The sequence below is a fragment of the Abramis brama genome, assembly GCF_963993115.1.
Source record: "Abramis brama genome assembly, chromosome: 3".
NCBI classification, from domain to species: domain Eukaryota; kingdom Metazoa; phylum Chordata; class Actinopteri; order Cypriniformes; family Leuciscidae; genus Abramis; species Abramis brama.
Genome location: NC_139965.1, coordinates 54,891,881 through 54,917,990, shown reverse-complemented (window position 1 = coordinate 54,917,990; position 26,110 = coordinate 54,891,881). Strand labels below are relative to the sequence as shown.

General features: G+C 36.6%; 1 protein-coding gene across 4 annotated transcripts in view; it reads right to left on the bottom strand.

Moving 5' to 3' along the window:
* Positions 1 to 14,638, bottom strand: part of usp53a (ubiquitin specific peptidase 53a) — a 57,214-nt gene extending 42,576 nt beyond the window's left edge. Inside the window, exons 1-3 of one of the 4 annotated variants that reach the window (XM_084109444.1) lie at positions 14,234 to 14,575; positions 12,050 to 12,090; positions 114 to 357 (exon numbers count right to left, since the gene is read on the bottom strand). The gene's annotated coding sequence lies outside the window, so the exon portion shown is untranslated. Of the gene's footprint in view, positions 1 to 113; positions 358 to 4,108; positions 4,241 to 12,049; positions 12,091 to 14,233 lie in introns of those variants that run through there. The other 3 variants (XM_084109445.1, XM_084109442.1, XM_084109443.1) reach the window with 3 other exon arrangements.
* Between the last annotated feature and the right edge of the window lie 11,472 nt (positions 14,639 to 26,110).

The window sequence follows — 26,110 nt, the reverse complement described above, 5'->3', positions numbered from 1 at the left end:
CAAACAAAAGATGGTACTGTTGGAAAAAGGTTGTTATGACTATTTAACTTGAGGCTTTTAAGGTCTGCTTCCCAGTCAATCATTGAGTAAAAGCCTTTATTTTTGCTACTGACCTGTATGTAAGAGGTCTCTTGATGTGTATGTCCTAGACAGGATGGTTTGATCATTCCCTGAATTGAGTTGGGGAATTTGGCGAGTTGTTGGCGGATACTGTGGCCATAAGGCCTCTAGTGACTCGCAGCATAGTTATAAAGCACACATGAGGTGTCAGCTGGAATCAGTCAACCTTTAAAGGGTCATCCATGTTTCTGACGCTACTCTTGAAGGACATCAGCCTTAGGATGAGCAGGACTCACTCTGTGGAGAGAAGCAAATGCATGAATTCTGGAAGCAATGAACACGCCTGCTTGAATAACTCGCTCGCAATTTAATCTACACTTTGAATCTGAGCCCGACTAATCGCATACATTGATTCCTGCAAATTGAGACTCTAACGACAACACAGAAACGCTTGTCATTATAAACACCTCCTTATAAATCATTAACGGGAGGAGTGGCTATTCATTCAAAACCGTGCAAAAGTCAGTAGGTCAGCTCATCCAACTGGCACTGCTGAGCTAAATAACATTATTGTTTAACTTTTTTATGACTTTGCACCAACTTGTTTCTACAGAATGCAAGGTGCAAGCAAGCTGACATCACGGTCTTGGCAAGTGCACAGAAAAGCAATAAAAGACTGAAAATATACAATGGCAGCTTCTTTGTTGCTTACAATTGAAAATCAGTATATTGTGCGGTTAAAATTAATTCAGTCAGTGGCAATGGCCTTAATATCTTTCACATTAGGATGAGTCAATCATGACATGATTTGACGTGCATTAAAGCAAAACTGTAGTAAGTCAAGTCATTTTTTTATATAGTGCTTTATACAATTCAGAGTCAGACTGTTTCAAAGCAGCTTTACAGTAATACGCAGAATCATAAGTGTTCAAACTGCAAAATTAAACATTTTAAATTTAAGCAGTAAAGCAGCTCTACAGAAGGTAATGGTGCTGTTATTCATCTCAAGTCAGTTCAATGTTAATTCAGTTCAGTTCAATAAATGTTTAAAGTTAATCAATTATGAAAGGAGTTCAGCTCAGCTATAAGCATCTGTACAAAGGACAATACTGTCATTATTCACTTTGAGTCAGTTCAATGTTGATTCAGTTCAGTTCAATAACAGTGTCGATCTTGCGAAGTTGATCAATTATGAAACAATTTAAATTCAGCTTTGAAGCAACTCTACAGAGGACAATAGTGCCATTGTTCAGCTAAATTTAGTGCAATGTTGATTCAATTCATTGATTAAATCAATTGGTTAACTTTACAGCATTGACAAAAGCAGCTCTACAGAAGACAAGTGTCCCTATCCAGCTCAAGTTTCAATCTCATCTGGTAGTGTCGGTGCAGTCCGATAATATTTCAGAATATTACTGAAAAAAAAATAATTGTCTTTTAACATCACTGTTGTCTAAACAATATCCTTATTGTGTAGTTAGTTTTTGCAGCCAAAGAGGTCAAAGCTTCCTAATAACATTCCCATTCATCACAACACACAGGGTAGAATCCATGTGGAGTTTGGGAAGTTCCAGGTAGCAAAGATTTCAGTGCCCAGGGATGATTTTGACGATGCGACAGCACTAGAAATGGCTGACTCCCTTGAGCAGTGCACATATTACAGAACCAGGGAGCATTTTGAAACACACCCATGGATCTGAAAACATGCTCTCCACCCTGACTGATGCATTGGAGGAGTTTTACTGTATGCAAACTCTCCTAGAGACCTACTCCCATAAAAAAACAAAAAACCATTGCAATAATTGACCATTTTTGGTCAATGACAACCTTTTTTCTGCTTAGTGGCCCAATGCAAAGTCCATTCTTCATCATGCAGCGGTTTCTGCATAACTGCATGGTTTTAAAACCATTACCACAACTTTATACTGATTTATCGTTTCTAGTAGGCCTAGGCTATGTTACCCAAAAGTAGTGCTTTGTTTAAGAGAAAGAACCTTTTCAAGATTTTCTGAGACCATGCTGAAATAATGCATTCCTGTGATACCAATATTAACTCTTTCCCCGCCACTGATGGAAATTTTCGTCATTTGTGAGACAACGCTTCTCCGCCATTGATGAAAATTTCCAGCTTTCCGTGTTTTCACTGTTGAACAGTAGGGGGCGCTATTACACATCTTCTGAAAGAGTGCTGAATATTCTGATCAAAACACCGGCAAAGAAGCAGCAGAAACAAGCAATAGCATAGGGAAGCAGATGCATTTGTAAAATAACAAGATCATCAACAATAAACAGCATATAAATCAAAACTTCATAGTGCCTAATGTTACTGAATGAAATGTCGACCCAGGACGAGCTATAACTGTGCAAGCTTTGGGGTGTTGATGGACTCGATCTGCTCCATCTGTGTTTTGATCATCGTTCTGAATCTGATCTGGATGTAATCTTTGACAAAAATCTCAGCTTTTTGCTCAAAATGTTTAAGCTAGAATAAAGCAGGTTGTTCTTTCTTTTGATATATTGCATGTTTAGATATTCATACAACATAGGGCTGGGCGGTATGACGGTATATATCGTTACCACGGTAGAAAATGTCTACGTAACAGATTTTTTCATTCCGTGTATACCGCGACATGTAAATAAGTGGGCGTGGTTAACTCACGTGCAGCGTGCGAGAGACTGAGACACTGAGATTTGTCAAAGAAACATGGAGAAAGCAGATCAAGAGGATCCACAAAGGAATTACGTTTTCTAAAGGGTTGTTGTTAACGTGATATTTTCGGGGGAAAAGGCGCAGCAGTCAACTAGAGCAGTGCAGCACCCATAGGCTACAGTTTAGAGGAGTGCACGATCGCAAAAGCATGAAGCTTACTTGACAACAACAGTTCATATATCAATATATCGTAACGAATAGAAATAACCTTAAATAATGTATAGTTATCTGCATCTTTCTGTCTCTTACTGTATGTATATTTACTTTTTAAACACGAAACTCGCATTCAGTATGACATGCGAGCGGTTGCCGTGCTAATGAACAACCTGCTTGTTAAAGCAAATGTATAATCCTGTATCTGAGGCAAAATTACTAAATGTGCAGCGCGAGTTATATATTTCTTGACAACTTGTCAATCAAATTAACCGATCGCATTTTACTGATGCAAAAGACGCGCGCGTGCACACACACTGAGAGGGAGCGCGGTGTGTCGGTGTTCACCGAGCTATGTAAAATAATGGCGCAGTTACAAGGTGTGTATAATTTACACTACTTAGTCAACACTAACAGTAGCTGCTGTTCGGTTTTCTTACTGCTGTTCTCCTAGTCACTTATGAACTTGATGAACTTGACACTTTTGAACCTCTCTTGATTAAAGCTTTAGGTGACGGGTTGCCAGATATCACAAAAAGAGCAAAACAAGTCCTTTAAAAGCAGACATGGCAAAAATGTACCGGGAAAACATCTAAACATAACTAGTATCTATTAATATCCTACCAAATTAAAAGGAAGTAACTAATTTATTATGAATAGAAATTCTGTGAAAATGATACAAATGCTGGTGGGGAAAGAGTTAACAACTGAACAGGACATTTTTTGGCTCTGAGATTGTGGTGTGGAGGTCTGGAGAAGATAAACCGCAGAACCGTTTGATTTGGTGAAAACTTAGCCAAAAATAAGATGATTACTTTTGGTTTCAAGTTCAGTTTCAGCAAATGCTGTTAAACTATGTGTGTCCCAAAATGACCTGACTACATATTTGTCTCCAGCTCTTGTGACTGTCGCTCATTCAGAAAAGCAAGAAAAGCATCAACAAACGAGCAAGTCATCAAACTTGAGAAAGCATACATGTTAAGATGATGTTATTTTTTCTCAGAACGTGTTAGTACACAGACAGCAACAGAAACCTGCTGAACAGCATTTCATTCACACTGGTATTCAAACAACTCAGAAGTAGTTTTAAGGTGACCAGAGCACAGTTTGACCACTGACCCACTAACAGTATTTCTGCAGAGATTTAACAAAGAAACAGCACGTAAACAAGGCAAAAACACCTACTTGAGCCTGTGAGGTTCCTTTCTCATTTCTAATGTGGTCACAGTCTGCCAGAAGAACACATTCCAGGGTGATCACTTAAGATACAGTGTTGCTAAAGAGCTCTCGTCTTCAGGATTGGGAGCCCTGGAGACACACCTCTGCAAACACATGCTCCAGTTTGAGCCAACAACTAGTTTGAACATGATGTTCATGTTCAGGTGTTTCCCCCCCCCCTGAAAAGTCTATTGATCATCTGTTCACTCTATTAATAAGTTCTGATTTTAAGCCAAATTTTGAAAAAGGCCGATTCAATCTTCATGAGACTGTCTAGGTCATATTTCACAATGAAAACTACTTTAGGACCATTAATATTTTTTTTGCATTCTGGTTGGTATTACTTTTACCACATTATTTGATAAAATATCGCATTACAGAAATGCAGAAAAAGAGACAATGAATTTTCATGATATCTTAATGACTTGCCCGTTGGAATCACTTCAAAAAGGAAAATACAGTTAAGTGCAACATGTGCAGCACAAGTCATATAGGCTACATAAAATTATAATGTGAACACTATAAAAGTGTGCTTGGGATATGGCTTTTAATGGTGAAACTTTTGTTTTGTAATCAGGCTCAAAAAAATGACAAATTTGCCAATATATCGGTTATCGGCTATCTGAAAAGAGTTTAAAAGGTGGAGATAAAAGTAAATTACGGTTTTAAAAAAAGTAAAAGTTAATAAAATTACAAAACTATGTAAGAAAACAAATCTGTAAAAAATGGAAAAGGGTAGGACATTGTTAGGTTTACGGACATTTCCTTTAACCCTAAAACATGGGCAATAAGATTCAAAATACGGGCAAAACATCTATGAAATATATATCAATATGGAAAATTTCTTCATATAAACATTACATTGAGCAATATTTTAACAGACTTTTTATAGCATGCCATGGAAACAAAAATCCTCCAGAATGTCACCGTCTAATATAACTTCAACTTCCATCACTCAGATCAAAGGAACTTCCTTCTTTGAGCAAACATACAGCAGAAAAACTGAATTTTGTTTTAACCCAAGATCTAACTGCTGACTTTTATTTCAACAAGGAGCCATTTTTCAGGAAGCAGCACAGAGGAAGCATTACTGAAAAAATAAAATAAAAAAGCCCCTGGATAAAGTTACCCAGGGTAAGAATTCCATTTCTTTGTTAGAGACGTTTTAATAACTTTTTTTATTACTTCGTTTTACCAACCCACACATGGTCACAACTACTTCTGTTTGGACCTCTCAGATGTCACAAGGCTGGAAACATGAGTCCCTGCCTCTGCAGTCTTATCATCACTGGCAGTAATAGAAAGCAGCGTGGCGCAGAGCGAATCATAGCTCCCACAATCAGGTGATGATGTAGCTGGAGAGCGGAAAATGCTGACATTATGGGTGACGTTTTTTCTCCTGAACTCATGAGCCACCGGTTATGGTAATTCATCCCAGCATGACACAAACTTGGCCAGCAAGAGCAAGGGTGAGGTAGCACAGAAAAAAAAAAAAAAAGAGGTGAATGACAAAAATACAGGCCATTTGAAAGCTACAGAGTCCACACTACCTACTGTACACTGTAAGATCGGTTCATTAACTAGATGATCATCAGTGGTATTTGCTAAGCCAAACCTCACTATAATTGCTCAAACTTAAAGGATTAGTTCACTTCAAAATGAAAATTGTGTCATCATGTACTCACCCTCAAGTAGTTTCAAAACTGTATGAATTTCTTTCTTCTGCTGAACACAGAAGAAGATATTTTGAGGAATTTCGGTAACCAAACAGTTGATGGGACTGACATTCTTCAAAATATCTTCTTTTATGTTCAGCAGAAGAAAGAAATTCATACAGGTTTGAAACAACTTGAGGGTGAGTACATGATGACAGCATTTTCATTTTGAAGTGTAATTTCTTACATTAGGAAAGAAGAGGAAGAGTCCCATTGCATGACTGAAACCAGACTGTAACCATTACTGTATATTTTGAAATGTCTGGTTTAGTAGCTATGATGGTTTGGTGCCTAGATATGGATAAAGGGCCGCCTTGTGTTTGGAGTCTAATAAAGAATTGGGATTTGGTCCATCGGTTGTATCAAAGATCATAAGTCTGATCACTTAGCACACCTCTCCTCAACAAGCCGTGCAATAGGGCGCTGCAGGGATGACACATTTTTAGCCAAAACACAGAAACAAGTTAGCATTTTAGCACTTCCGGTTCCATCATCCTGAGGTCAGTGGGTTTTTTTAATGGGTTTTTGGTTAAATGCTTGAAGGTCTGTGGTTAATAAGCTCAAGATATTTTCATGTTTTATTCTACATCATAATATACACCAGTAATATCCCCTTGTGTTTTTTTAAGCTTTTACTTGTCTTGAAAATGGTGGTTGATAACAAAATGGGACTACAGAGGTTGTCGGGACATTAAACGTCATCTTCACATTTATGCATTATGCATATAGCATATGCTTTTATCCAAAGTGATCACTCTAAACAAGTAAACTCATCTACTGATTAGTTCGCTTTCACCATATCGTTGTCTTTATAATCCAAATACCAATGGAAAAGTTCAACTGGGTTTTTGTCAAGTTTTGGTTCAATGGTTCCAGTTTGGCCTATAAAAATACTTCATTGCAGGGATCTATTTGATTGCACAAATAGAGCAATGTTGCCAAAGTTTAATGGTTGGGGTTGTGGATTTTAACAAACCACTAACCCCAACCATTAAACTTTGGCAATATATGCTATATGCATAATGCATAAATGTGAAGATGACGTTTAATGTCCCGACAACCTCTGTAGTCCCATTTTGTTATCAACCACCATTTTCAAGACAAGTAAAAGCTTAAAAAAACACAAGGGGATATTACTGGTGTATATTATGATGTAGAATAAAACATGAAAATATCTTGAGCTTATTAACCACAGACCTTCAAGCATTTAACCAAAAACCCATTAAAAAAACCCACTGACCTCAGGATGATGGAACCGGAAGTGCTAAAATGCTAACTAGTTTCTGTGTTTTGGCTAAAAATGTGTCATCCCTGCAGCGCCCTATTGCACGGCTTGTTGAGGAGAGGTGTGCTAAGTGATCAGACTTATGATCTTTGATACAACCGATGGACCAAATCCCAATTCTTTATTAGACTCCAAACACAAGGCGGCCCTTTATCCATATCTAGGCACCAAACCATCATAGCTACTAAACCAGACATTTCAAAATATACAGTAATGGTTACAGTCTGGTTTCAGTCATGCAATGGGACTCTTCCTCTTCTTTCCTAATGTAAGAAATTCCCTCATCCATTCTATAAAGAGCTGGAATGTCTGAACTACAGATGAGATCATTTCCTGTGCTTTCATTACCTTTCATTTTCCTTTGATCAGCTTCCTAATTTACGACTCGCTTAAACTGACATTTTTGTGCTAAGAATATGTGGGAAGTAAAATCCTGATTATTCTTGGTCTTGAAAACAAACTATGCAACACATTTAAAGGGATAGTTAACCCCAAAATTTAAATTCAGACATTCCAAACATGTTCTGTGGAACACGCACAAAAACAATTTCATCGTCTTACTCACATTACATTGAATTCTAATGGAATATTTAAGACTTTAAGTACAATAATAAATGGCTCTTTCTCCTACTTACATTATCCATTAGTTTTATATTACCTACGTATTAATTACCTACCATGACTACAGCAATAAGATTATAATTTATCTGAACATGGAGCTCAAGGTTCTGTAATGTACAAAATTTAAGGCTTCGATGAACTGTCTAATCACTAATGGTTTAATATCTTTCCTAAGCTAAAGTAAAGATCCCTCCACAGATTGACAGAGGAGATTCACAGAATAATGAAGCCCCTGCAGGTGTAAATCACTCTAAAAGATTATTTTACGACATCATTTGTAACACTACTCAATGTAAATTAATGTTAATTTAAAATAAGAAAATGTATTTCTATCACAATGCTCTTTACAAGTTCAAAAAGTTTAATGTGCTTTTCTGCTTTTTTAATTCATTGACTCATTCTTCAACTCCAACTCAATTTTTCCACATAACTCATGATTTGACTTGACAAAGAAATGTGGCCAAATTGGATCACATTATGGGTACGTACCAGACTTATTTGAAGCAGCAACATATCATGCTATTTAGCATTTACAGATATCCTATCCTTGTGAAAAGTGGATATGTATGACAAATGTAACGTTGTGAAATAGATGCTAATGAACGCAACATTCTTGTGTTTGAGAAATTACAAAATGTCTGAGTCTAAATCACAACACACAGATTATGCAAACTCATGTCAACAGTAATCTGGCAATGTAACAGCAATGTAATGATGCGTTTGAAATGTATCATAATGTTGCAATGCAAGCATGATAAAAATATCCAACTGAGGGACGAGTCTGAAAATAATTTGTATGAGAAACACTTGCGGAAAATGACAGATGGATAGTTATGCAATAAAAACAAACAATGATTTTGACATTTTATAAGGCTGGGTTGAAAATATAATGTCTCGATTTTGATGAACCGATATGGATTGTTAAATCCCAAGAATCAATCTTTTAGTCTATGCAGTTCAGTTGATGAGTGAACCTTACATACACTAAACATTTGTAGCATGGCCTCCCATCCAATAAATCACAATAAGCTTTGTGCTTTTGATATGAAGCAAGTCTTATCTTCTGTCAATTATGAAATTCAAACAATTAATGTTGTTTTGCCGCTCTGTGGCGTGACAGATCGTTGTAGCCGTGAACAATTATCCCTTCCTCTTTACTACTAGTTATAGCATGAAATAAACATGAATGAAAATCAGAAGGTATGTTGAAAAAAACAAAAACAGTACAACATACTGAAATGTACGGAGCCCCGCACATGATGATTTACTCGATTTACTAAATAGTGCGCACAATTTACCATTTCGTTCCCTTGATTTGCTATATCGTCCACACGATTTAGCAAATCGAGGGAACTAATTAGTAAATCGTGTGCAGGGCTCCGTAGAAATGAATCATGTCTAATGTAATCACTCAATCAGTGTTACAACCACGAAAAGATAGTGTTGGGGTAACGCATTACAAGTAACGCGAGTAACGTAATCGGATTACTTTTTTCAAGTAAATAGTAAAGTAACATTACTTTTAAATTTACAAAAAAATATCTGGGTTACTTTTTCAAACAAGTAACAGTAAACAGAAACAGTAATGCAAAAGTAACGTAATGCATTACCTTCCATAAAAAATAACTAAGTAATGCAATTAGTTACTTTTTTTAAGGAGTAACGCAATATTGTTTGTAAAGCATTTCTTTTAAAAGTAACTTTCCCCAAAACTGCGGAAAGAAGTCAATAAAACAGATTTTAACATTACATTTACCTCAGAAAAGCCAATGTCCATAAAACTCAATAGTAAGCTATAAAAAATAACTATAGGGGAGTATTTTAATAAATATGTGCATATTCATTATACTTTTACTCAACTTGTTCTTCAATATTTAATGTATGTTTGAATAAGTCAGTCATGAAAACAAGTTGTTACTACAACGCCCACCCCTAATAAATTACACACAAATTAAACCTAGCCCAAAAAAGATATTTTGAAGAATGTCGGTAACCAAACAGTTGATGCACCCCATTGACTTCCATAGTATTTTTTTCCTAGTCAATGGGGTCCATCAACTGTTTGGTTACCGACATTCTTCAAAATATCTTCTTTTGTGTTCAGCAGAAGAAAGAAATTCATACAGTTTTGAAACATGGACAAATACCCACTGTGAGGAATATGGGACGGCCACACGCCACAGAACTAAAAACATGTCACTCTGTGATGAATAACATCCTCCTCTTACAGCAAACCCACTACAATTGCTACACAAAAAGACCAGTTTTGCCCTGGCGGGACACACTACTGAGGCGAAACATGACACGCTCCCGAAACCCTGAAACAACACTGAGGGAGCGGCAGAAATCCCGGAGGAATGGAGAAGGCTCTTTTGGCTTCAGGCAACAATGCCGCCCCGTTTCCTGTGTGGGCTTCCTGTTGGTCATGCGTTTGCGTTCCAGCACGCGGTCAGCACTTCGAGTGCACAGACACCGGTCAGGTCACAGCCATTAAATACACAATGCGTTTGTATGGAGGTGACAAAACAACTCCAGAACAAACAAAAACAGATGTATAGAGACATTCATTTTTATCAGTGACTGAAGTACAATATCCTATGAAACATACTCGACTTCCTAAACGTTTCCTCACTTCCCCTACGGCTTGCCAATAAATGCCAAACTCACAATGCGGCCACCAACTCGCTTTCCTTTCATTTCCAACTGAAAAAATGGTTTCCTCCAACAGGGTTTAAAACATTTATTCAGCTTCAGTGACTTCATGCATTATTAGTGAAGTGCTTAGTCAGACACTTCCAGATATTCAGAGGAGGATTCCTTGTAAACAATAACAAATGAAGCAGCTGGCTGCTGTGCTGAGAAAGGGTCTATTTAGATTCAGTGAGATCAGCAAAAACTTCTACCGCTTTGGGTACATTTACCTATAAGCACCTGTCAGTTACTTTCAGAGTAGAATCACACCGGAAAAAAGTGACATGGTCAATAAGTCATCATGGCAACATATGTTGTTGCATTACTTTAACTCATCAAAATGAAGCAATTTCAACTTTTTTTATACGAGATTCAACTTATTTTTAATATAATTCAAGTTGAAATCACCTGTACTGTACAGCCAATTTGATTACACTTTCAAAAAGTTGAAATAGGTGGATTGTTTTTACAGTGTTTGAGAAGATACTCTCAAATGAAACGATTAATCGCGATTAATTGCATCCAAAATAAAAGTTTGTTTACATAATATGTGTGTACTGAGTAGGCTATATGTGACCCTGGATCACAAAACCAGTCATAAGTCACATGGGTATATTTGTGGCAATAGCCAACAATACATTGTATGGGTAAAAATTATCGATTTTTCTTTTATGCCAAAAATCATTAGGATATTAAGTAAAGATCATGTTCCATGAAGATATTTTTTAAATTTCCTACCGTAAATATATAAAACATTTATTTTTGTGAGCGAATGCAGCACAATCGCGAACATAAATGGACAACTTTAAAGACGATTTTCTCAATGTTTCGATTTTTTTGCACCCTCAGATTCCAGATTTTCAAATAGTTGTATCTTGGCTAAATATTATCCCATCCTAACAAACCATACATGAGTGGAAAGCTTATTTATTCAGCTTTCAGATGATATATAAATCTCAATTTAAAAAAATTGACCCATGTGACTGGTTTTGTGGTCCAGGGTCACATATAATATAAACACACACATGCATGTTTATATTTAAGAAATATTTACATGTGTATATATATATATATATATATATATATATATATATATATATATATATATATATATATATATATATATATAATTTATATTATATAAATCACACATTTTCCTTAAATATATACACATGCATGTGTGTGTATTTATATATACAAAATAATTATACACAGTACCCACACATATATTATGTAAACAAATACTTTTATTTTGGATGCGATTAGTCGCGATTAATCGCTCCACAGCCCTAGAAAAACGACTTTCATTTCATTTTAATCTGGTTTATTATCACCTTAAAGGGTTATTTCACTCAAAAAAATAATAATAATTTGGTTACACTTTAATTTAAGGTGTCATTGTTATAGTGTAATTATATATTTAAGTACTGAGTAATAATAATTAACTACATGTGCTCACTATAGGGTTAGGATTTGGTTGAGGGTTAGTTGCATGTAATTATGCATAATTTACTGTTATGGTAAGTACATGTAACATATGTAACAAGGACACAGTAAAATAAAGTGTTACCAAATATTCTGTCATCATTTACTCACCCTCATGTCATTCCATCCAAACCCATAAGAATTTCCATAATCTTCAAAACACAAATGAAGATATTTTTAATGAAATCCGAGTGATTTCCATCTCTCTTTTGAAAGTCTATTCACCCAAAACTCTGAGGGTTCAAAACATTCATAAAGAGAACGTAATAAATAAATAAATAAACTAACCCTTTAAAGACCTGTCAAAATAAGTCAATCCACACAGCCTTGAACATAATGTTCATTTATCAATGTTGTCCTTCCTGTATGATTCATAAATGTGACATCATTGTTAAGCTTGCACAAACAGTCATGTGTTTCAAAAGACGCCCATAGACACAGAAACATGCACACGCCTATGCAAAAACTAGGAATGCATTGCACTACAATAGTTATGAACGTATTCAGGCTGCATGTGAAATCATCAAACCTGATCTGCATAACTGGCTTTCCACGAAACTCCTCCCTAAGCAATTCCACTCATTTCCACCAGGAAACACCTTGAAAGGGTACAGCTGTAAACTGATCTGAAGTCAGTCAGATCTGAATAAGCGGCTTCCCACAGTGGAAGACACAGCCGGTTCTGCCGCATGCCGTCTCAGTGGCAACAGAAAAGCAAATATGAGCGTGCTGAAATTGGCAACATGCAAACTAAAGAAATGTTGCTCAATCTCACAGTACTCAAAATGTTTTGGTAAAGAAATATCCATAATTTGTTTATTTGGAGTCTAAACTAAAGAGTCACCACACTAAAACCTAACACAAATTAAGATATTTGAAATACTAATGGCACATAACCATTCTGAGTGAACAGAGAATATTCTAACATTTATGGAAAATGTTCTTGCCTTACTAAATGAGCCAAAGAAAAGCTGACTACTCTCTTGTGTAACATGCTGAACTTCTGCATGGCAGGGTGTTTAAATGAAATGCACGAGCAGCAAACTTTAATGAGAGGAGTGCTTTGGCAGGTGTATAGAGTCAATTTAATCAGCTGTAATGTTTGTGGCAAAGAAACTAATGAATAACATTTCATTGCATCCCCAGATGCAATACCTCTAATACAGCTTCTACCTCAGTCTGCTCAGAAAAAACAACAAATCCTCAAAACCTGACCTAACAATTTATCCAGTTTCTATCACTTTTTTTTATTCTCCAATTATATTCAAAACTTCAACTAACCAGTCATTTTCATGTACACTGCAAGAATTTGTTTTCTTAATCAGCATGCATGTAATGTATTCCAGTAAAATTTAAGCATCCGTAATTTCTTTCTTTAGTTTAGATTTGATAAGCAAAATTGTGTAAGACAAAAACTAGTTATATCTTGATCTCAGCAAGAAAATAATGACATTCAGTGGGGTTTATTTATGTATATTTTTATATAGCCTATTATTTATTTATTCGAAGGAAAAAAAAAATGTAAATGAGCCAGAAAAATTAACTCAAGATAAATTCTCTACACAAGTCAAGTATTAAGACAAACAAACTGATTAAGGTTTTTAATTAAATAATTAGGCTAAATAATTGTTTTTAAAACTAGTGTAGGTGCATGACATGAATCTTGTCTCAAATACCTTTAAATACATCTATTTAAATGCCTTTATCTGAATTTCTATTTTTAATATTTGACAGTGTCTTTATTTAAACCATTAAAACACAATTTCAATGTAGGCTAAGCAAGACGAGAACCACACACACTGCTGCCAGAAAGACAAGTTTCCCAATTTCACGAGGATACAGGAATAGTATGAGTTTCATAAATGTATTTAATGAATTCAATTCAGCTTTGTACTGTATCTGGTATATTGTATAGTATTACAACATTTCCATGTAACGTTACATGTATCAAAGCTTATTCGTATTTAGCAGTAGTGACATCAAGTGGTGCTTATATTGAAAATATTGACGTTGCTTTACACACGTATGTCACGACATACACGAGCTTTGTACTAAGTTGGCTACAAAGTAAAACATTTCAAAATACAAAATAGACAATTTAGGGATCTGTCATGTAAAGGTTCTAAGTGTAACCAGTAAAGCAAGCTGCAATGCTAGTGTTGTAGTGAAACGCTGAGACGCGTCTACCTGAATCAGGTGCATTTCCGCCACATGCGCAGTAACGAATGAAACATGGCGTTGAAAAGTTTGACCAAAACAAAATGTACTGACATGACAAGAGACGCATCTACTCACCGCATGAACAATAAATGACGGATACTCCTCTTTTTCTTTCAGTGTCCAGTGAAATAGTTTACTGAGGAGCAGAAATTCCCATTGACTCCTGCTGAATTTCGGCGTTAAACTGCTGGACGGAAAAGCGGAAGCGACAGACGACGCACGAAAACACACCGGTAAAGATGTACACTATACATAACACCATAAGCGCATTCGCTCTTATATCTTCTTATTGTTTTGACTCTTTCTTTAGTTAGTTATTTAAATCCTGTAGAGTGAAATGAAAGGTCCCTGCAGTAGTCCTGTGTGCATTACTGATGTGAGTTACTGACTGACTGACTGCGGGCACCTGAGTGTTTTCAGCTGGTTTCGGTGCTGAGGTGAAACTCCGCCTCTGTTCTGTTCTACACTACAGTATGTACTGCAGTCTGTCCCAGTGCAGCACGACGAAGGGAGGAGTTTTCTCCTGCTTTCTCACACTTTCCTCTGCTGTGTCGACACAGAGAAGCTACTTATTTTTGTGGCTGTGTTTCAAGAATTTGCAGAATTTGGAACATATCGGCGTGTCAGCTGAATAAAGCGACGTGTGCATATGGAACAATATTGAAAGTGCACTTGTAGTGTAGCCTACTACTTTATAATCTTAAAAGTATATATTTTAAGAAAACGTGTAGCCTAAGACAACAGCAGGCCTATAATATTAATGAAATAAAAGGCCACTTATCTATATTAAAGAGAGAGTACACTTCTCATGCTTTACACTTAAGTACACTTTTTAAAAAGTGCACTATGTAATAATGTCTAATTAAAAGTCGGAATGTTTTAATCTTGTGTCATGCTTTAAATAAATACACTTATTAAAGTGTTGACTAACATACTAAAGCACAAAGTAGCCTACTATAATTATAATACAGTATACTTTGACCTCCAGTGTGCATGATATTCAATATTACATTTAATGTTAATATAAATGTAAAATAAAAAATATCTAAATACCTGACATACAAGATTCAATAGAAATGACATTAATGTATATTTTAGTTCACCATAAATGGATTTCATTACATTCGGCAGTGCACTTTAACCATATTTCAAAGGCAATAGAAATAATAATGAAATTGCCTGTACTTAAGTGAGTCAAAATGCACTTTAAAATAATTTCATATAGGCTATAATGGTAACATTTTATTTTACAGTGTCATTGTTACATGTAGTTACTATAGTAATTATATAAATGATGTGTAATTACATGCAACTAACCCTAAAGCAAACCCATCCCTAATCCTAACCCTAGAGTACATGAAGTTAATTAATATTACTCAGTACTTATAATTACAGGGTAACAAAGACACCTTCAAATAAAGTTTAACCACTATAATATACTATCAAATAAATAAAAACTATAATACATTTCATTTAATTGTAATTAACATGCAAAACATTGCAGAAATAATACAAAAATACACTCAGTAATAAGAATGCTATACTCTTTTTAAAAGTGTACTTCTTTTTAAGAAGGGGCCTTAATAGTAATGACCTAGAACCAGGGCCATGTACAGAATAGTATACTAATATACTACTACTGTACTCTTAGCTCTAGCTCTCTACTGTATGAAAGAAAGAGGCAATAGTTGTTAAACTTACATAAGAATTGCACTTATGCAGAAATTGCACTAATTTCCACCAGGAAACACCTTGACCAATACATATTGTTAATTGTTTATAATATATAGGACACATGCCCTGACCCGACATTTAAAAAAACAGAAAAAAAAACCTGACAGAAAAAAAAACACACCCTGTGCCAGGCATGCACTGGCCATCAGGAGCACCAGTGGGCCGGTCAAGTAGTGGGCCGATCACTGATGCGAGGGAGACCTCCCCCATATCAGGCGCTGTTCTTTTCTTCTGTCTGTTTTGTTGGTGTTGTTTTTTACAGTAGAAGTCAAGGGCAACCAAAATGGTTTGGTTACATCATTCTTCAAAATATCTTCTTTTGTGTTTCACCTAAGAAAGTCATCCAGGTTTGGAACGACATGAGGGAGAATAAATGATGACAGAATTGAAAAACAGTAAATTTACTTTACGGCATCCTAGCTCCAAATCAATGCTTTACTGTCAAGTACATTTCTATGAGACAAAAAAGAAACATTAAGTGTGTTAACATTTGCAGTGTATTCAATATTATCTATCATTATTTGTTTGTTTCCTGTTTTATTTATCCATTTATTTACTCCAATTTAAGGCCCTATAACCCATCAAAACATTCACAGGAACTTGCAGGCCGGATGGACTGGATCTGTCCAGGGCCAAATTTTAACCCCAGTCTAGCCCTGGTGCCCTCAGAATACACTTCAACCTTTCACTTAAAACCTTGTGAAACTTGCCGTATTTATTTAGACTAACTGGACTATTGTGTGTTGCATACTGTTTTACATTAATAAAATATATACAGTATCAGGCATGTATACAGTGTATGGACCAGCACAGTGTCTCAGTCAGTGGGTAGCACTGTCGCCTCACAGCAAGAATGACCCCAATTCTGAGCCAGGAGGAGTCCTTTCTGTGTGGAGTTTTTTTCCTTGTGTCTGCGTGGGTATCCTTCGGGTGCTCCAGTTTCCCCAACAATCAGAAAACATGTAGTATAGGTGAATTGGAGATGCTAAATTGTAGGTGTGAATGTGTGTGTGAGTCCCAAGCCATAATGGAGAGGGTTGGGGAAAGACCTGGCAACCCCGGAAAATTCATGGACAGTCTCTCATGTATGCCAAGAGATTGCCATAGAATCACCAAGACTCGGATACGACTGAAATGGTAATAGATAGGTACAGTATATTCTGGGCAGTATGCAGTAAGCAGTTCTCTAATATCCTACTGTGAACATAGCTGAAGGGTTCCCATCATATTTGATCAATGCTCATGTATTGACATCTTAAGACCTTTAATGGCTTTGTATTATTTATACTCTTCTATCTGGCGATAAAAGCTGTAGTCTGGTGCGATGTGATGTAAGACTGCTGTTATCTGGACACCATCTGTCCAATCCTGTTACATAAAAAGATGGAGGGGGGGTATTTAACTGTGTTTGAACCATGTAGTCCATTACAATGTGCAATGCTGCTTCAAATTTGAGTCATATATCCATATAATCAAATACCTCTTTATTAGGAGGAACTGTAAGTACTTTTTCACAGCATATACGCCCTGTGATTTGACAAGCAGAAATCCATTCAGTGCTTGACCATTGTGCTGCACTCGATCAAGCCAGTGGAAAGGGAAATCAGGCACATTATTTGAGTGCTCTTAGAGAGGTCATAGTGTATCGGAACGGGACACTCCTTTCCCAAGGAAGTACTTGGAAAGCCCATTTAAGAGACAATGCATTTTCCTTTTGCAAATCTTTTCCCCCTAGGAACATATAATGTTTCCTTTTTTTGATATTCAAGGTCTTGAAATCATTTGCATTTAAGGGATAGTTCACCAATGATTTTTTGTTGTTCTGTTGTTCTGAACCAATTTCTTTCTGTTGAACACAAATTAAAATATTTTGAAGAATGTTGGGATCCAAACAGTTGCTAGTCCATAGTATGAATAAACAAATTACCATGGAAGTCAATGAGGACCAGCAACTGTTTGGTTTCCTACATTCTTGGGGGGGGGCTGTGAGTTTATAGTTTTTTGAAGGGATTCAAAGATTCAGTTTTTCCACTTTGGAGGACCAAGCTTATGATAATAAGAGCATAGAGAAGATTATAGAAGATCATTAGCTGCTAAATGGAGCGTACATTTTAAATTTTACCAGTCGAGTTTGAGCCATGGCTTATGAGCATTAATTGTGTTAGTTTCATTACTCAGTTCTCATGTTAGAATTATGGCTTAATTATATTTCACACTTGCATTAGTTAATTTGGCCCAGTGCATTAAAAGTATTTTAACTGGGTGAGATCCTGAAGGCAGGATATCTTTAAATAATTGGCCTGGTGATGTGTGCCATCACTCACCCTGCTGCTATTGATGGGATGAGGCCAAATCAGTTCATACTAGTTGAAACTTGATGCTTTGATTTGTTTATGACCTTGCTTTGGTAGTGAGTTGAAAGGGGTGGATTGGAATCCACTGCTGCTTCAATGTATATGTAATGAGTGATTATAATTAAGGTATTAATCAATATTTTTCCTTCTAAATATCACACGAGTTGAATGACTTCTCTAGGCTTGTGAGATTTTACTTTGCTATAGAAGTTACCAGTGTGATTACTGAAATGTTCTTTTCATGTATTCTTTAATGTCTGGATTTGATATCTGAATGCAGCCTGGCTTCCAGAAATGAAATAGGGACTTGTTTTGTGTTTGAGAAAGGTCTTCAATGTGTTAAAACATATAGTGGTCATTGAAGCCAGTAGTTTAAGGGACCATTTCTTTGTTAAAGCCTTACTTTCCAGTTAGACTTGTCCTCTCCTTGAGAGAAAGAACGCGTTATCTTGATGTTTTGAGAGGACTCTCCTGTTTATAGTTAGAGCCTGGCCAAATCCAACCTTGGAAAAGCTGTGTGTCAGTGTGTGTGTTAGTCTTTTTGGTTGCAGGTTAAGGAACCACTGGCATTATTGGAGATTGACTGAGTTGTTGTTCGGGACATGTTGGCGCCCAGCAACTCAAATCTGCGACCTGGAAGGTCACGACGTGCCTAACTTCAGGGTCCGAGTATCAGTTGCCTAATCGATGGAGATTTGCTTCCGTTTATCTGTATATGTGTGGAAAATTACTGTTTATCTATTTCTTAGCCAATCAGAAACTGCAACCTAGCTGAACCTTGGTGAAGGGTATAACTGCTGTGATCTTTGTAACTGTAAACTGGGCAGCCTACAAACTCCTGTGTGAGTCTTGAAGCTGACTTCTGCTGATGAAACTGCAAACTATCTTCAGTAAAACTTTTTTCAATTTATTATAATTCTGACTCCGGGTCTTCTTTCAAACATCTGGTCCTTTTTTTCTTGCAGTAATACAAATGATTTGTCCACTATAAGACCAATATAAGACCTAGGCTGCATTCAAAGTCACATACTCTCTTTAGTAGGAACTTATTTTATTAAGTAATTAATTACTCAACGACTGCTAAAAAAGTATGTTCTATTTAGTATGAATGTGTGTAGTATGAATGTAATTTGGACGTACTACATTCATCATGTTGCCATTGTCGTGACCTACCAGCATCAGTTATGTCGCCTCAATGCCATTCATAAATCCTCTTCCGTGGCCTCATGGGATAGTAAATTGTCCATTGTATGCACACTTCAGAATCTCGCCAGAAGTAGTAGGTCATCTGGGTATTTTTTCCCTACTCTTTTATGAGTTCTGTGAATTTGGACATACTTCTTATGTCACATACTGTTTTTCACATACTATGCGATTTTGGATGCAGCCCTAGGAACCTACACACACACACACCCTCCCCCCAACTCAATGCATTTAGGCATGTAGACAAGTTTCAACTAAGCCTCAGAATGGGGAAGAAAGGTGATTTAAGTGACTGAATGTGGCATGGTCTTTCAGTATTTCAGAAACTGCTGATCTACAGGGATTTTCATTATCAACCTCTATGGTTTACAGAGAAAGGTCTGAAAAAGAGAAAATATACAGTGAGCAACAGTTCTGTGGGCGAAAATGCCTTGTTGATGCCAAAGGTCATGGAGAATGACCAGACTGGTTTCAGCTGATAGAAAGGCAACAGTAACTCAAATATCCACTTGTTACAACTGAGGTGGATGGGCTACAGCAGCAGAAGATCACACTGGTGCCACTTCTGTCAGCTAAGAACAGGAAACTGAGGCTACAATTCGCACAGGCTCACCAAAACTGGACAATAGAAGATTGGAAAAATGTTGCCTGGTCTGATGAGTTTCAATTTCTGCTGCAACATTCAGATGGTAGGGGCAGAATTTGGCGTAAACAACATGAAAGTATGGATCCTTCCTGCCTATTTTCTTGGCTCACTTTTGGCCCCTTACTAACAACTAAGCATCGTTTAAACGCCACAGCCTACCTGAGTATTGTTGCTGACCATGTCCATCCCTTTATGATCAGTGTACTCATCTTCTGATGGCTACTTCCAGCAGCATAACGCACCATGTCACAAAGCTCAAATCATCTCAAAGTGAGATGACTATACTATCTCAATCCAGTAGAGCAGCTTTGGGATGTGGTGGAACAGGAGATTCTCATCATGTACGTGTAGCCGACAAATCTGCAGCAACTGCGTGATTCTATACTTTCATTATGGACCAAAATCTCTGAATGATCCAGAACCTTGTTGAAAGACTCAAGAGGGTACAAGCTGGTACTAGCAAGGTGTACCTAATAAAGTAGGCAGTGAGTACTATTTCAAGAAATGTATTGATAATAATAATAATAATTCGTTACATTTATATAGCGCTTTTCTGGGTACTCAAAGTGCTTTACTTGGAAGGGGGAATCTCCTCAACCAGGTATTAATTTATGTTTGTTAGATTAATGTAATTATAATAAAACAAATATTTGTTGTTTTCTCAAATGTTTTAAATTATTTTAATCATCTATACTGCATGTTTGGTAATGTGATCATGTGATCAATTCGGATGTGATTGCTAGTAAATACAAATGTATTTTTATGTTATTCAAAATGTAATTCAAATGAGGCCGCCTGCATTCTGTGGTTGTTAATAGCCCAACATTATTTGCACCAGACAAATAACCCAGATTTTAGTGAATAAGTAAGATGCAATAATGAGCCTACATACAATGTACAGTTCTGTTGAAATTGCAAGTACAGAAATTGTGAGTATTTTAATGTATTTAGAATATATTTCTGGTCCTGTGTGTCTGCTGATGCATTTGGCGAATAAAGTGATTCTGATTCTGCATTTAGAACCTGGGTAAGCTAGATTGCGGGTGGTTGGAGAATAAGATGCAGGTTTTTAATGACTCTGTTGGATGCAAATGTTTAGTAAATTCACCCCTGACTGTTTACCAGGAGATGACTGTGATATATTTTGCTTGTATGTTTACTGTAGTCATGGTAGCACTAGCACTTGCTGTAGATATCACTGGCTGTCTTGGTACTGGCAGTTAGAGCAGACGAACTGGCTCTGACAATTAGGATAAGAAACTATTTTTTCCCATTGACACATCACTGAGAAAAACTGGAGGGGACATTTTCAATATGGTCTGAATATTCATATTCAGTCTCACTACAGTCTCTCTCTTTTCACAAAACATTTGCTTATGATAGAGGAAAGATATGGAAAGTTTGCATAACATATTAATGCAACATGTAGAGCTTTATTGTGATGCTTTTCCACTAGAGATTCTTACACTGATTACATTAACCCCCAATGGTATCAGTCACACTCGAGTAACTTATGGTTACATCATGTGATTTAATTGGACTCATGAGAATGCCAGTTGTACTTAAAATAAAGAACCTTATCCTGCATCTGCACACTGTATATTCCCTATATATATGACAATAGTTTACATACTCTATGCCATTACTTGTATTCCACACACAAAAATGCTTTGTGAAGAAAATATGAGCAGTGTTTCCTGTGCAGAACTTACAGCCACAATATAGGGCATTGTGGGTGTGGTTATTCAGTTGATAAGGGGTTCTGAGTGGTTGCTAGAGTATTTTGAGCGGTTTCTAGGTGGTCGCCCCAAGTCTTTATGGGCCTATTTAAATTTAAGCTGTGTCCAAAATCGCCCCCATATCCTTAAATAGGGCATTATTTGATGGGACAGCCATTTATAGTGGTGTCCGAAACCATAGTGGACATTATCGAGTGCACTCATTCAATCCCATAATGCACCGCAATAATGAGTGTACAACTGATGTACACTCAATGGCTAGAGAATACCCATAATGCACTGTGATGCTCGCGCCAAATTAATTCCTGCGTCTCGCCAGAAGATGGCAGAAGATGTTCTAGCTGAATTATCCAGCATCCATTTTCCAAACCGCTGGTCCAATGTGGGTACAGTGTATCATACAGGTATACATTCCTTTTTAATTGATTATTAAATTCTTTAATTAAGATTTTTACATGCTAGTTTCTATGACATAGTTTAAGATAAATCTTTTCATTACTACTGGAGCTGCCAGTTTGCTAAGTTTCAAATGATCATTATACAGCAAGCACAAATTATGCAAAAGCGGCAGCCCTTCTGGCACACTCAAGTGTCTGAATTCACTCACTCGTTTCATTCACTCCTTCAAGTGGACTATATTAGTGGAGTAATAGGGAACAGTGAATGAGGGTATAGAGGGCGATTTTAGACACAGCCCATGCAGCCAACATTTCCATGTGGGCCTTGATGGGCTGTCACTTAGGCTCTGCATGGGCAACCCAAATGGGGCCCAGAGAAATTTGTCCATCGGCTGCACATGGGCCCCATGTATATTAGCCCATAGAGGCCCCACTTAGAGCCCACTATGGTCCATAGTGGGCTCTAAGTGGGGCCCATTTAGATGTTCATTATATGGGCTTACTTGGCTCCCAAATGGGGCCAAGGTGGCCTACACACAAAAACAACATGAGTGATACCCACAATTGGCCCCTGTGGGACCACAGTGGGTGAAAATTGGGTCCCGTTTATTAATTTCTTTAAAGATTCCAGTGATACATGATAAAATTACATGATCAATTATTTCAACTGTAAAGAAAATGACTTCAACTCGGAATGTGTAAATCAGTGTTTCCCAACCCTGTTTCTGCAGGCACACCAACAGTACACATTTTGGATGTCTCCTTTATCTGACCCATATATTTCTGGTCTTGCAGTCTATACTAATGAGCTGATGAGTTGAATCAGGTGTGCTTGATAAGGAAGAGTTAAAAAATGTGTAGTGTTGGTGTGCCTCCAGGAACAGGCTTTGGAACCACTGATGAAAATCCTTTTATTATTTATTACCGAACTTCAAGATTGAGTGCATCAGGATGAAAAGCTCTTATTCCTGGGCCGTACAGACTCCTCATCTTCATATCCAAAGAGTAAAGAAAGAAAAGACAGAATTAGTAATATTCGGCTGGTCAAATGTGCAAACAGCATAAAGCATTTATTCTAATGCGGTGCTTCTTTATCCTGATCCTGGTTAATGTTGTATGTCTTGTCCACCATATTTAACACATCTGATTCAGATCATCAGGTTGTTAGAAGATTGCTCCATTAACTCAATTTAGTGTGTCAGATAAGAGAGACATACAAAACTTGATAGTTAACTGCAAACATTATAATTTTCATTCTTCACATTCTTCGTTAAAGGAGAACTCCGGTCAATTTTAACATTGAGCTCATTTTTTTGTAAATTTGGAGTGCTGTCAGTACAGAGAACAACGACAAAAATCGGTGTTGCCTACACCGTGTTATCCTCTTTTTAAAATTTGCACCCTGTTGACTTCAATGGGGCAAGTTTTAAACCTGCTTTTAGCCTCTTAACATCCTTGATGTGTCATTACAAGTGCACAGCCAATGTGAGTGATTCCTTCAGAGTGAACACGGTGAATCTGACTGCAGTAGATGTGAAAGATATGAATAAAAATGATGTTATTTCAACCAGCGCATATACCTGTATTTACATCCTGTTTTCGGTCGAAGTCCATTGTCGAGTTCACGCGCATAGGTTTAGTTACCTATGATCACACGCGTGAACTCGACAATCGATTACTATGGACCCTCAATGACAGACGGGATATGCGGGAAAGCAATAATTTTGGCTCATGGAGAAAGGTGATGCAAGTGCTTTCCTTTTGAGCACATTTTTTGGGAGAAATAAATAAAAAGAAATGAGTCAAGGATCATATATTATTATTATATATTAAATCAGTACATAATCATATAAAACAATGAATAAAACAATTTAATCAATAGGTTGAAAACGTTTTCAGCTGCAAAAAAAAAAGTAATTATAAATATAGCCTAATACAGCCCAAATGTGGCCATTGCAATATGAGATCCTCAAATAAACAATAATGGGCAACCGAACTGGGGCCCACATTGCCCACATTTAACCAAGTTGTGGCCCACATTGAGCCCATTAGTGCCCACGCTGATCGTGCCCAGATGACTCCCATATAATCCAGATAAAACTCGTGGGGCGCACCTGGACATGTTGGCTGGGGCTTTAGGCACTTCCTGGGTCTTGTTCGATCATATCGCTTTTTGATTTGGTTTTGCACATAAATGGGTCTCTACAACATGGATTCAGTTTACTATTCTTGCACTCTATACAAATTTACCCTTATGAAAATGAAATACACTTTAGCATACTTTTAAAAAGAGTACTTGTTATTATAATAATATACTTTAAATAAAAGAATATACTTAAGTGTGAACTGAATGTAATATGTTCTGACATTTAATTGCATGTTAACTGCATTTAAATGAAAATGTATTATGGTTAAAATAAAACTAAAATATACAATGTCATTTCTATTGAAATTATTTGTGAATTTTTTTAACCACATTTGTAATGACAAGGTTGCAATTAAGTACAATATATTCTCTTTAAATGTAATATTTGATTTTGACCAAGGAAGCAAGTTTACTCAACATGTACACTTCAGGCATAGACCACCACAATGCAACACGATTGTGATGTCACAGCAGATCGTGCTTAATTTACCCCCACCTCACACAACTTTAGTGTATGATAGTGTTATTCTGACATTTAACTGCATTTAATTCTTGTAGCAACTGTAAACTGACTGTTTTTTACAGTATTAGTTTATTGTATTATTGTTTATTGTATTGTTATCATTTTAATTTGTGTATTTAAAAATATATATATATTTAATATACATATATTAATATATCAGTATTTAATATTTGTCCACATTTAATTTTTTAACAGCCCAAGCATACATACAGGCCTAGTGTGTAAATAAATTTATAAGGAAAAAAATTGTAAATTATAAATCAGCTCCATATCGGATTCCAGTGATCAAGGGCTTTGGCGTTCCATGTAAACCCATTGCAAGGGTTCAGCCAGTAGTGGGCACTCGTTCAACGTAAGCAATGATGTACATCCGAGTGAACGAGACTGAGGGAGGTTAGCGAGGGAAGAGCATTTAAAATTAGGAATGCACCAATATGAAAATTTTGGCTGACCAATAATTTTTTATTTTTGAAAGCCGATAACCGACATATTGGCCGATATATCTAAATCCATATTTTAATATAATTTGAGAGAGCCTGATTACAAAAACAGAAGTCTCGCCATTAAAAGCCATGTCCCAAGCACACAATTATAATGATGTTCTCACTATAATTGTATGTAGCCTATTACGGAATTGTGCTGCACATGTTGCACTTAACTGGATTTTCCTTTTTGAAGTGATTCCAATCAAATTTCAAGCAATTCAAAACCATCATGTTGAAGAGTGTACACCTGAAGCGTCTCAGCTAAATAATCCATTATTTATCAGCTTTAAGATATCAGCCAAATTTTCTAATTGGGCCTTGACGATAACATTAAAAATGAACATATATCGGCCGATACCGATATGGTGGCCGATATCTTGTGCACCCTATTAAAAATTGGACTTGAACGCAGCCCGTGTGATTTGTGAAGCTCCCAATCTTTGGTATCCAGATGTACAGTAGATGTGGATGTAGGAGTAAAGTGCATCAATGTGGCCTAAACAACCACATACACTTACAGTTGGTCAAGTTAGATCTTGTATCCACCTCCAGAGGTGGACTGAGTGATCGGATTGCAGTACATCTCAAATTCGTACTGTACCCATTAGATTCTGAAATTTTGTTGTCCACCCCTGTCTGTCATAATCACATTCTGTCAGTTTATGTAATGGCAGTGTGCCAGAGATCAGTGCTGACTCTGATGACTTAAACACAGGAGTTGCAG